This window comes from Phodopus roborovskii, unplaced genomic scaffold, assembly GCF_943737965.1.
Source record: "Phodopus roborovskii unplaced genomic scaffold, PHOROB, whole genome shotgun sequence".
NCBI classification, from domain to species: Eukaryota; Metazoa; Chordata; class Mammalia; order Rodentia; family Cricetidae; genus Phodopus; species Phodopus roborovskii.
Genome location: NW_026126487.1, coordinates 1,843,798 through 1,854,334, shown reverse-complemented (window position 1 = coordinate 1,854,334; position 10,537 = coordinate 1,843,798). Strand labels below are relative to the sequence as shown.

Genomic DNA, 10,537 nt, shown 5'->3' with positions numbered 1-10,537 from the left:
GATGAGGAGACAGTTGCCCAAGAAATTACCTGTCTGGTCTCAAGAACTGGGCTAAGTAGAGGATTCAGAGCTATTTATGGTCTGGCAATTTTGCGTATGAAATTGGGGGTCTACTACCACTCAGCTGTGAGTTGTGCTCAGTATTACCCTCCTCCCCCAATCTGGGCACTGCGGATCAAACCCAGGGTCTTGTGTGTGGTAGGCAACACTTTTGCTACTGAGCTATAACCTGGCCGTTTAGCTTTTGAGACAAGGTCTTGCTATGCAGTTCAGGCTGGCCTGGACTTGTTTCAGCTTCCCAAATTTTGGGATTACTGGAGGGTGGCCCAGTGTGAACAGCTAAATCTTAAGCTTCTTGAACTCTGCTCCTCTCCAGCTCTCCAGCCCCAGAGGTAGAGAGCTTGCTGAGGGTTTGTCCTGAGAAAGAGAGAAAAGAAAAGCTCCATACTTTCCACAAATTACTTCCTTGCAAGTGCTAAGTTAAGAATCTCTGTACAGGGCAGGGTGGTACTGTTAGGTGACAAGATTTTTCCCAGGGAGACCAAACACACACATCTATTTGCCCCAGATAGGGAACCATTTTCTTAGGTTTTTGTTTCTTTTTAGTGTGGAAAAAAAGTGCCCTGCTGTATGGCAGAATTTCCTTTTCTTTTCTCACATGCACCCTGACCATCCTTCCCTCCGCTCCCATCCTCCCACCCCAATTCCACATGTAGGTCAATGCCATCCAGGTGGGGTCATGTAGACCTGACAGGTCATTTGAAGTAGGGACTAGGACTTCTCTCCTGTCTCTAGGTTAAGTCAGTATCCCTCCATGGAGGATGTGTATGCAAGGTCCTTTTGTGCACCAGGAATACATCCTGGTTCCACTGTCTGAGGTCCCTTAGACTGCTCAGTCCTTCTGCCTGAGACCCATATTCAGTGGGGCCTGAGTCAGTCCCATGCTGGATTCCCAGCTATCAGTTTGGGGGCCCGTTAGTTCCTCCTTGTTGAGGTCCACTGTCTCTATGTGTTTCTGAAACCTGGTCTTGTCCTCTCCCTCTGCATCTGGATTCTAGTTTGACTCAGTGTTTAGGTATGGGTGTTTGCTTCTGTTTCCAACAGGTACTAGATGAGGGCTCCATGATGGTAGATAAGTTAGTTGTTGATCTCATTATCCGGGAAGGGCATTTATAGTAATGGCAGAATTTCAGTTTCTTAAAGGAGCCATATCCTTCTCTCTCTTCCCCTCTCCCCCTCCCCCTCCCTCTCTCATTGTATAGTCCAGGCTAGCCTGGAACCAGCAATTCTCCTACAATGCTTTCCAAGTGCTGGACTACTGCTGTGTACCACTACCCCAGGCTACAGAGCATTTTTAATATGCCACCAAGGCTACACAAGGCACCTACAGGTTTATTGGTTTGCTTGTTTGCTTTTATCCCTGGGGCAGCTGGGGTATGTGCATATGTGAAACATTGTCTTGCTCTATGGCCTAGGCTGGACTTAGACTCTTGATCTTCCTGCCTAGGTCTCCTGGTGTAGTGTTTTATAGGCCTGAGCCAACAGGTCCAGCTCACATCTGGAGGTTTTCCAAGTACAGTGAGATAGAGAACAGATACAAAAGTACCTTATAGATTGCAAAGAGCTTTGCCTTCATCCTAAAGGGTTAATCAGAGAAAGCAGTATAAACCCATTGTACAGATAGGGAAACCAAGGCTCAGAGGTTAATTGACTTTTCCAGGGACACAGTTTGTAAGTAAAGTAATACAAAGGTATCAGTCCCCAAATTCTTTTATTTAGGATAAATTGAATGTGTTGTATCTGCAATAACCAATAAGAGTTATAGTGTGACCCTGTCTTAAAAAAATTTGAGTGCCATTCCCATTCAATAGTTTTTTTTTCCTGCTGGATATGGAACCTTGTGCTTTGTACATGCTAAGCAATGTACCCCTGAGCTGCATGATGGGTCCCCAAGGCAGGATCTTTATTATCTGAGTTGACTAAGAGTAAGTCTGCAGAACTAAGTTCCCAATTCCTGCACACTGGGCTGAGCCCCACTAGCTATTCTTGGTAGAAGTAAGTGTATTTTAAAGGACAGTTTCATCAGGGCCCACATGTTGGAATTTAGAGACACATCCTGAGACCAGTGAAAATGAGCAGGGAATGGAATGATGGACTGGGGAAAACATTGAGACCCAAGGTTCAAGTTCTGGGCATGTTTGTGAAGGAGACACCTGCAGGGGACAGTCACGCTGATGATGGCAAGTTCTGGCTCTTTCTGTACTGGAGGGGAGGGGTCCCCAGAGCCCTACTGACTTCTCCCTTCTAATGAGCTGGCTCAGAAAAACATGGTTTCTGCCCATGAAAACACAGATTAAACAAAAATCAATTCCGATTTAGATACATTCCACCCTTTTCATATTACAGTTGTAGAGCTAATGGGTTCTTATTATGGTCTGCTCTAGGGCAAAGGCATCATTAAAGCACCAGAGAGTGCTTCCATGAAATGGATTTGTGCCAGAAAAAGATGGGTTCTTCTTTTAGTGGGTTGTGTCTGGGTTAAAGACAAACAAACAAAACTCTTTCTGGACATGGTCACACTATGTAGCTGGGCTGGCTTGGAGTTCACCATGTGGTTCAAGCTGGTCTCTCTTTGCAGTAGTCCTCCTGCCTCTGACTCAAAAAATTTTCCACAAGGCAGGGCTTTTTCTGTGTAGCTCTGGCTGTCCTGGAATTTACTCTGTAGACCAGGCTGGCTTAGAATTCAGAGATCTGCCTGCCTCTGCCTCCTGAGTGCTGGGATTAAAGGTATGTGCCACCACACCTAGCTTGTCTGATTCTTTTTTAAGCTTTTTATTTCTGTTTGTTATGTATACAGTGTTCTGCCTGCATATATGCCTACATGCCAGAAGAGGGCACCAGATATCATTACAGATGATTGAGACCCACCATGTAGTTGCTGGGAATTGAATTCAGGACCTCTGGAAGAACAGCCAGTGCTCTTAACCTCTGAGCCATCTCTCTGGACCCCTTGCCTCTGACAGTTAAGGCTGGGAATGTATCATCACTCCTGACTAGAGGTAAATGTTTTGTTTGTTTGAGACAAAATCTTGCTCTGTAGTTCTTGAATGGGACTCACTTTCTAGACCAGGGTGGGATTATAGAGAATCACCATGCCTGGTGGTAGAGGTGGACTTTTTAAAGGGACATTTTTGAGAGAGAGAGAAAGAGAGAGAGAGAGAGAAGCAGAGAGAGAGAGAGAGGCAGAGAGAGACACACACACAGAGGGATAGCTCTCAAATTTGCAAAGGAATATACATCAATAGAGTCTATATAGGTTTCTAACAAATGGTGATTATGGGGCCAGTAGCCTTTGGATTTCAATGATTCATTCCTTCACAAGTTTTCATTCATTAATTTTTTTGCTTATTTTTGAAGAATGTGTGTGCCTATTATATAAGAGATTTATTTTTCTTTTATGAGCATGGGTGAGTGCCTGCCTGTATGTATATGTACTATATGCATGCATGGTGCCCGTGGAAGTCAGAAGAGGCCATTGGATCCCCTGGAACTGGCATTACAGACTTCTTAGCTGTCATAGGTTCTGGGAATCAAACCCAGGCCTGCTTCAAGAGACACCCAATGCTTTTAAATGCTGAGTCATCTCTCTAGCCCTGTGTGTGTGTGTGTGTGTGTGTGAGAGAGAGAGAGAGAGAGAGAGAGAGAGAGAGAGAGATAGAGAGAGAGAAAGAGAGACAGAGAGAGAGAGAGAGAGAGAGAGAGAGAGAATCCCTTGGGGTCCAGTGGTCCATCAGGAGACTCAATGGCATGGAGATTAGATAGGTGTCTGTATCCCATTGCAGTAATCCAAACATAGCTTTGAAATTTTACTGATGGTAAAGGCTTTTTCCTCCAGGACAGCAGCAAAGCTTCTTCTAAGGAAGGCCTTGTGTGAGGTGAGCTCTCAAGGATGTGTGTGTGTGTGTGTGTGTGTGGCATGGCACAGTGTGTGCTTGGCATGCACAAATCCTAAATTTAATTTCTGGCAACAACCCACCCCTAAATTCTTGAGGATGAGTAGGGATTAGTCAGGATGAAGAGTCAGCAGGTGACAAGGCTTTTGGGAACCCATTGAGAGACTGGCATGGGTTGGCATGAGGCTAGAGAAGTGGGCAGAGGGTTCAGGATGCTGAGGTTGACCTCAGGATTTCATGCTCCATAACGAAGTGCTCTATCCTGGCCATACTGACCGTAGTAGGCTGTGATGTTTAGTATGAATGATGATGGCAGTGAGAAATGAGCATTCTGGCCACAATGAGGCTAAACTAGTTACAAGGGTTTTGGGTTCTCTCACCAGGTGTTTAAAGTTCATGTTACCACAATGAAACACTTTATCTAGAGAGGTATATTTGGGCTTATAGTTTTGAAGTTTCCAGTCTGGGATTGGGTGGATCCATGTTTTGGGAGTCTGATGTATGTGTCAGATTACAACAGTGGGGAGTGGCATGGTTAACTATTCACTTTATGGCCAAGAGGCAGAGAAACACACACACACACACACACACACACACACACACACACACACACACACACAGGACAATGACAAAGGAACAAAGGCAGAGACAAAGGAGATGTGAGATCTTATGCCCTTCAATACATGTGCCCTACCACCAGACTCCACCTTATAAAGGACCACAGTGCCTCTTGACACTGGAGACCAAGTTTTTAACACATGGAGATTTGTGGCTGTACAATACCAGTTGTAAGAGCAGAAGATGGGAAATTGAAGGCAGGCCAAACACCTCCTCGGAGCTGGCCAGCTCTTCTCAGGAACAGGTGGTGGATATGTCCTCTGGGGGCTGAGGCTATCCACCCTGAATCAGGTCACCCTGGATTTTATCACAAAGGCTCAGTGTCTGCCCAGCAAGATGCCACTGCCCATCTTTCTCAAGGAAGAGGAGACTGCATCTTTCCTCAAAGATACCTGATTTGTAGTTAAAAACATTCTCATGGGATTCTTGAAGACTCCCTGGTGGATGTGTAGAAAACATGTGGGTCTGAACACACAGATAGGTCAGAATAGTTGAAGGGAGCAACCCCCATATGCTGGTTACCTTATCCAGATCATCTACGAGGGAAGGCCAGCTGAGAAATTAGGGAAAGATACAACTGGTTGGACTTTAATATTTATTCCAGATCATGCCAGTTGAGTCTACTAGGGAGTGTTCATGTACTGTAAGACTTGGAGGAAAATAGTTTAGCGTAGAATCCATTTTAATCTTACCATATATATTTATCAATCTATACATTATTATCATTAATCTATTCCCCAGCTAACATTTATCTCCTATGTATAAACCAAAAACATTCTTGGCTCTTGTTCTACTTTTTTATTTATTTTACTTGTTTATTTATTATTTAATTCTTTTAACTTTTATCAATTCTTAGTGGATTTCACATCATGCATCAGGATCCCACTCATCTCCTCATCCCCTTGAATCTACCCATGCAACCTCCCCCCCAAAACAAAACAAAATTTAAAAGAAAACCATAAGCCAAATGAAACAAACCAAAGCAAAACAACAACAAACAAAAACAAAAAAAGGGGGGGGATGGGGATGGGATCTCATCGTGGAGGCTGTAGTGTGGCCTTTTGCCCATTCATCTTTACTTGTAAGTGTCTCAGCCATGAATCACTGGTCTGGTTTGAGGCCTCTGGTTTCTACTACACCATTTTTTTTTTTGAAAAGTTAAAAATTCCTTAATTTTTTATTCCTGGTACCCTACCACAATTTACAGGGCAATATACCTAATGTAATGAAAAGAAAAAGACAAAGCTACAACAGATAAAAGACCTCAGGAATGTACATCTAATTGACACTACATTGCATTAATCAATAGCTGCACTTTTTGCAAACTGTGGCTATGACAGTTCTGAACAAGAAGGGTTTCCTGTTTAAGCTGCAGTAACTTTTCTGACTATGGATCATCGTTCCTCCTGTGGCAGATTTTTACAGTTCCTCTAATGCATTTAGGATGACTGTCTCAAAGTAACCTGCAGCTTTCCTGACAACTCCTTGCTCTCTCTCCTGCTAAGCACTGTAGCCCTTTTCTGCTGTATTTTTTTTAAACCTTCTGCTACCATATCCACCACTTCCACCACCTGATCCATAGCCACCACCATAGGGACTGCCTGACCTTCTTCCACCAAAACTGCCCCCTTTCATGGGTCCTTAATTTGATTGCTGTTGTCCACTATAATTTCCAAAGTCATTATAGCTTCCACCACCATAGTTACCTCCACCAAAGTTTCCTCCTCTATTGTAACCATCATATCCTCCTCCACCACCATATCCACCACCTTGGTTTCCAAATCCTGGTCCACCACCACCATAGCCTCCTCTCCTACTGTAACCAGGACCACCACCATAGTTGCCACCATCACCTCCAAATCCATTATATCCACCATCACCACCTCCATAACTACCTCTGCTGCCACCACCTCCACCACCATAGCCTCCTCTTCCACCAAAGTTTCCACCACGACCAAAATTACCTCCACCACCTCCAAAGTTTCCTCCACGACCCATAAAGTTGCCAGATCCACCTCCACGACCTCTCTGTGATCCAGCAGACTGCATCTCTTGTTTAGAAAGGGCCTTTTTCACTTCACAATTATGCCCATTAATAGTGTGGTATTTCTGAACAACAATTTTATCAATGGTGTCATGATCATCAAAAGTTACAAAAGCAAATCCTCTCTTTTTTCCACTCTGCCTGTCTTCCATCACTTCTATGGTTTCAATCTTGCCATACTTTTCAAAGTAGTCTCTCAGATTATATTCTTCTGTATCTTCTTTAATATCACCAACAAAATTTTTCTTTACTGTTAAATGGGCACCATGCTTTACAGAATCCTCTCTAGAAACAGCTCTCTTTGGTTCCACCACATGCCCATCAACCTTGTATGGTCTAGCACACATTGCAGCTTCCACCTCTTCAACACAAGAGTAGGTCACAAAACCAAAGCCCCTGGAACGTTTTGTTTGGGAGTCTCTTATTACCACACAGTCTGTAAGTGTGCCCCATTTCTCAAAATGTTCTCCTAAGCTATCACCTGTGGTTTCAAAACTCAGACCACCAATAAACAGCTTCCTCAGCTGTTCTGGTTCCTTTGGATCATGGCCCTCCTTCCCCTGGCAGCGGCGGCCGCCGAAGTCAGGCTGGGGGCGGCCAGGCGGCGGTTTTACCTCCCTCTACTACACCATTGATAATGGTCTCTCACTGGGGCTCCTCTTGGATGTCTTCTTGTTGTCCTGTGTTGTGGAGATCCTGTAGGTTCATCCCCTTCACATGCTCCAGCAGGACATAGATGGGGTGAATGTTGGGGTGGGCTAACCCATAGCTCTGGTTCTGGGCCTGGGTGGTAGCTGGCTTGCTCACCAGCTCTCCCTCATCTTCACTCCCGGGGCGAGATCTCCAGCACTGTCTCGGCTAGCTTGCCCAGTGCAGCAGGCAGCAAGGGTCAGGCTCACCTGCACTCACACCACCAGGGCCAGCTCCGCTGTTTTGTCCAGGCGAGGTGCAGGGCCCTCTCTCCAATTGTTGTAGGGGGCATATCTGGGGAGCGCAGGGTCACCTCTCCTGCTCTCACATCCGTAGGCCTGTCTTACCTAAGCCCCCACAATAGGGTCAGCTCTGGTGTGCTGCCCAGGCAGGTGCAGCTGCCTCTCCTCTGTGCTGCAGCTGGTGAAGGGCAGGGCTAGTTCTCCACCCTCATGGTCCCAGGACCAGCTCTCCCACCTGCTGCAGGTAGCAAGGGGCATAGGGAGGAGGACATCGCTTCCTCACCCATGCTCCCCATGGCTTTCAAGGGAGGAGATATGATTAGCTCTGCTGCTTTCAAACCTCAGAGCTGGCTCACCTGTGTCCCTGTGACCCTGTGACAACAGGGTCAGCTCTAGTATGCTGCCCAGACAGCGTACAGTTGGCTCTTGTTTTAAACGAGGTTTATTTTCAATTTCTCTTCGAAACAAAGTTTTGCTTATGTAGCCCAAGCTGGCCTCAAACTTACAACTTTTGCCTTTACCTCCAAAGTGTTGAGATTATAGCTACGACCTGTCACACCTGGATCCATGACCTCCTCTCTCCCTCTCTGTGTATCTCTCTCCTCCCCTGACACCCTTCTCCAAACGGAGTCTCAGGTCCAGTCTGGGCTTGACCTTTAGTCATAGTTGAGGATGACCTTGAACTCCTGACCCTGCTGCCACTTCCTGAGCTGCAATGATAGGTGTACCCCACATTACCTGGCTCTAAAACTCTCTCAACTGCACCTGTTTGAGGGAACCCAGCTGCCTCCAGGTGACAGAGAAGAGGAGCATCCATCATCTTCTGGCAGCAGACCTCTGATTTTCCACCATACATGCAGACTCTACTTCTCTGTCATGGCTGCTTAATTATGGCTTTAGACCACAGTTGTAAACCACAGTGGATGCCACAACCCTGGAACTCCTCAAACAGCCAGAATTCAGCTGGTAACAACAGGATTTTGTGAGCATCTCCAATTAAGAATTTTTTTTGTTGGCAACAGAGGGGATAGGGAAAAAAACAAACAAACAAACAAAAAACCCCACAAAACAACTTCTCCTTCCTACATCTGCCCTGCAGTAAGGCTGACATAACAGAAATGGAAAACAACTGGCACAGGCATAAAATTCTGTGTCAGATGGAAACTTGTGAAATAGAAAAATGAATTTCCTGGGGGGAAATGTAACTTGCTTTGACAATACTATTTTTATGAAAAGCATTCTGCAAGACATTATGGTCATTAAAAGTAGCAAGGACTTTTTCATTTTGAGGGGCATGGAGGCTCTTGATGGCCTATTCCCCCTGACCCCTGCAAATATTCCCCCTTCAAATCCATATTAAAGTTAATCATCAATGGTTAGCCAGAGCTGATATTGGAAAATCATTCTTTTACAAACGGAAACTATTATAATTTAAATGGGCACAAATGAAACCGCACATTTTCAGAAGGGGATCAATGCAAACCACTTTATTAGAAAATATAAATCACTTTTTAATTTCAAACGCAACAAGAAAAGAACTCATTTTTTCTGTTTCATTGAAATTGATTGGTACACCTGCAGAGAAAAGCAGCTTTATCATCTCGTTATCAGCCAATTAATATGCAGGGCTGAATGTGAATACTATTCCAGTTAACGAGAGAGGGATGATTTTATTGAAGTCTTAATAGACTAGGAAAAACTGCCTTCCACCCTGCTTAATGAGGTCAGCGAGAAAAAAAAAATCAGAAGTGCAGAACTTGGCATGGTAGTGTCTAAAACTACTTCTCTAAGTCTCCGGACCATAGAGAAATGGAGGCACAGTGCCTTGTCTGCGACATGAGGCAAGGAGGAAGAATCGGGACACTGAGCTCTCTTTTCACCAGAAAAGAGAACTATCTGGGTTTGATTTTGAAGTCAGACTCCCTTGCTGTTCAAAACACAGCAGACTTTTGTCCTTGGCCATGTCTCTATTTTGATCACAAGTGAACAGAGCTGTAAAGTAAATGATGCTCTTCCATTTTCTCCTGTGCTTATTTCTGCCCCGAAAAGCTAAAGGATGCTCTCACTTCCCTGTACTTTTAACTAGTCAAGCAGCTGAGTGCCCCTGGGGTAAGCTAATTCACACTGTGGTGTAAATGACTGACAGGCTAAAAGTGTTGCCATTTTCATGATGCTTTAAAAGAACATGACCAAAAGCCATGGTGCATGCCTGGACTTCCAGCTACCTGGAAGGCTGAGGTCTCAGGATTGCTGAGCTCAGGGACGCTCTGCTGATCAGGTGTTTGCACTAAGCATCAGCAATCCACTTACCCTGTGAAGAGTGACTGCTTGGAAGCTTAGGCAATGCCTCTTAGGAAAACAAAAGGTAGATGGGATAGGACAATATAGAGGTCCTCCTTTTCCTAGTGACCTTAGGGAGCTGTTTGTTGATGAGAACAGGGATCAAGGCCACCAGTTCATTCAAATCTGTGCATGTTCCCAATGCTGTTCAGCTGTGCCGCTGCTCCATGTACATGGACATTACCTGTTGATGGTACTGCCACTGTGGGCATAACAAGACCTTGTGTCAAGAGAGGCCCTGGAACCTGAGAACAGCTCCCATAGGCTCATATAAATTTGAATGCTTAGTAACCAGGGAGTGGAATTATGTGGGGAGGAGAATAGGTGTGGCCTTGTTGGGGGAGGTTTCAAAGCCCATGCCAGTCTTTCACCTCTCTCTCTCTCTCTCTCTCTCTCTCTCTCTCTCTCTCTCTCTCTCTCTGTGTGTGTGTGTGTGTGTGTGTGTGTGCCCATATACTAGTGAGCCTGATGCCTGTAGATCAGGATGTAAATAAAGCTCTCTGCTACTGCTCCAGCATCATGCCTGCTTTCCACCATGATGATCATGACTAGTCCTCTAAAACTGTAATCAAGTCCCCATTTAAATGATTTCTTTTGAAAGAGTTGTCTTGGTCATTCTGTCTCTCTACAGCCACAGAACAGTCACAGTA

General features: G+C 45.0%; 1 pseudogene; it reads right to left on the bottom strand.

Moving 5' to 3' along the window:
• Window positions 1-5,826: 5,826 nt before the first annotated feature.
• LOC127230024 (heterogeneous nuclear ribonucleoprotein A3-like) lies at window positions 5,827-8,116 on the bottom strand (annotated as a pseudogene).
• Between the last annotated feature and the right edge of the window lie 2,421 nt (window positions 8,117-10,537).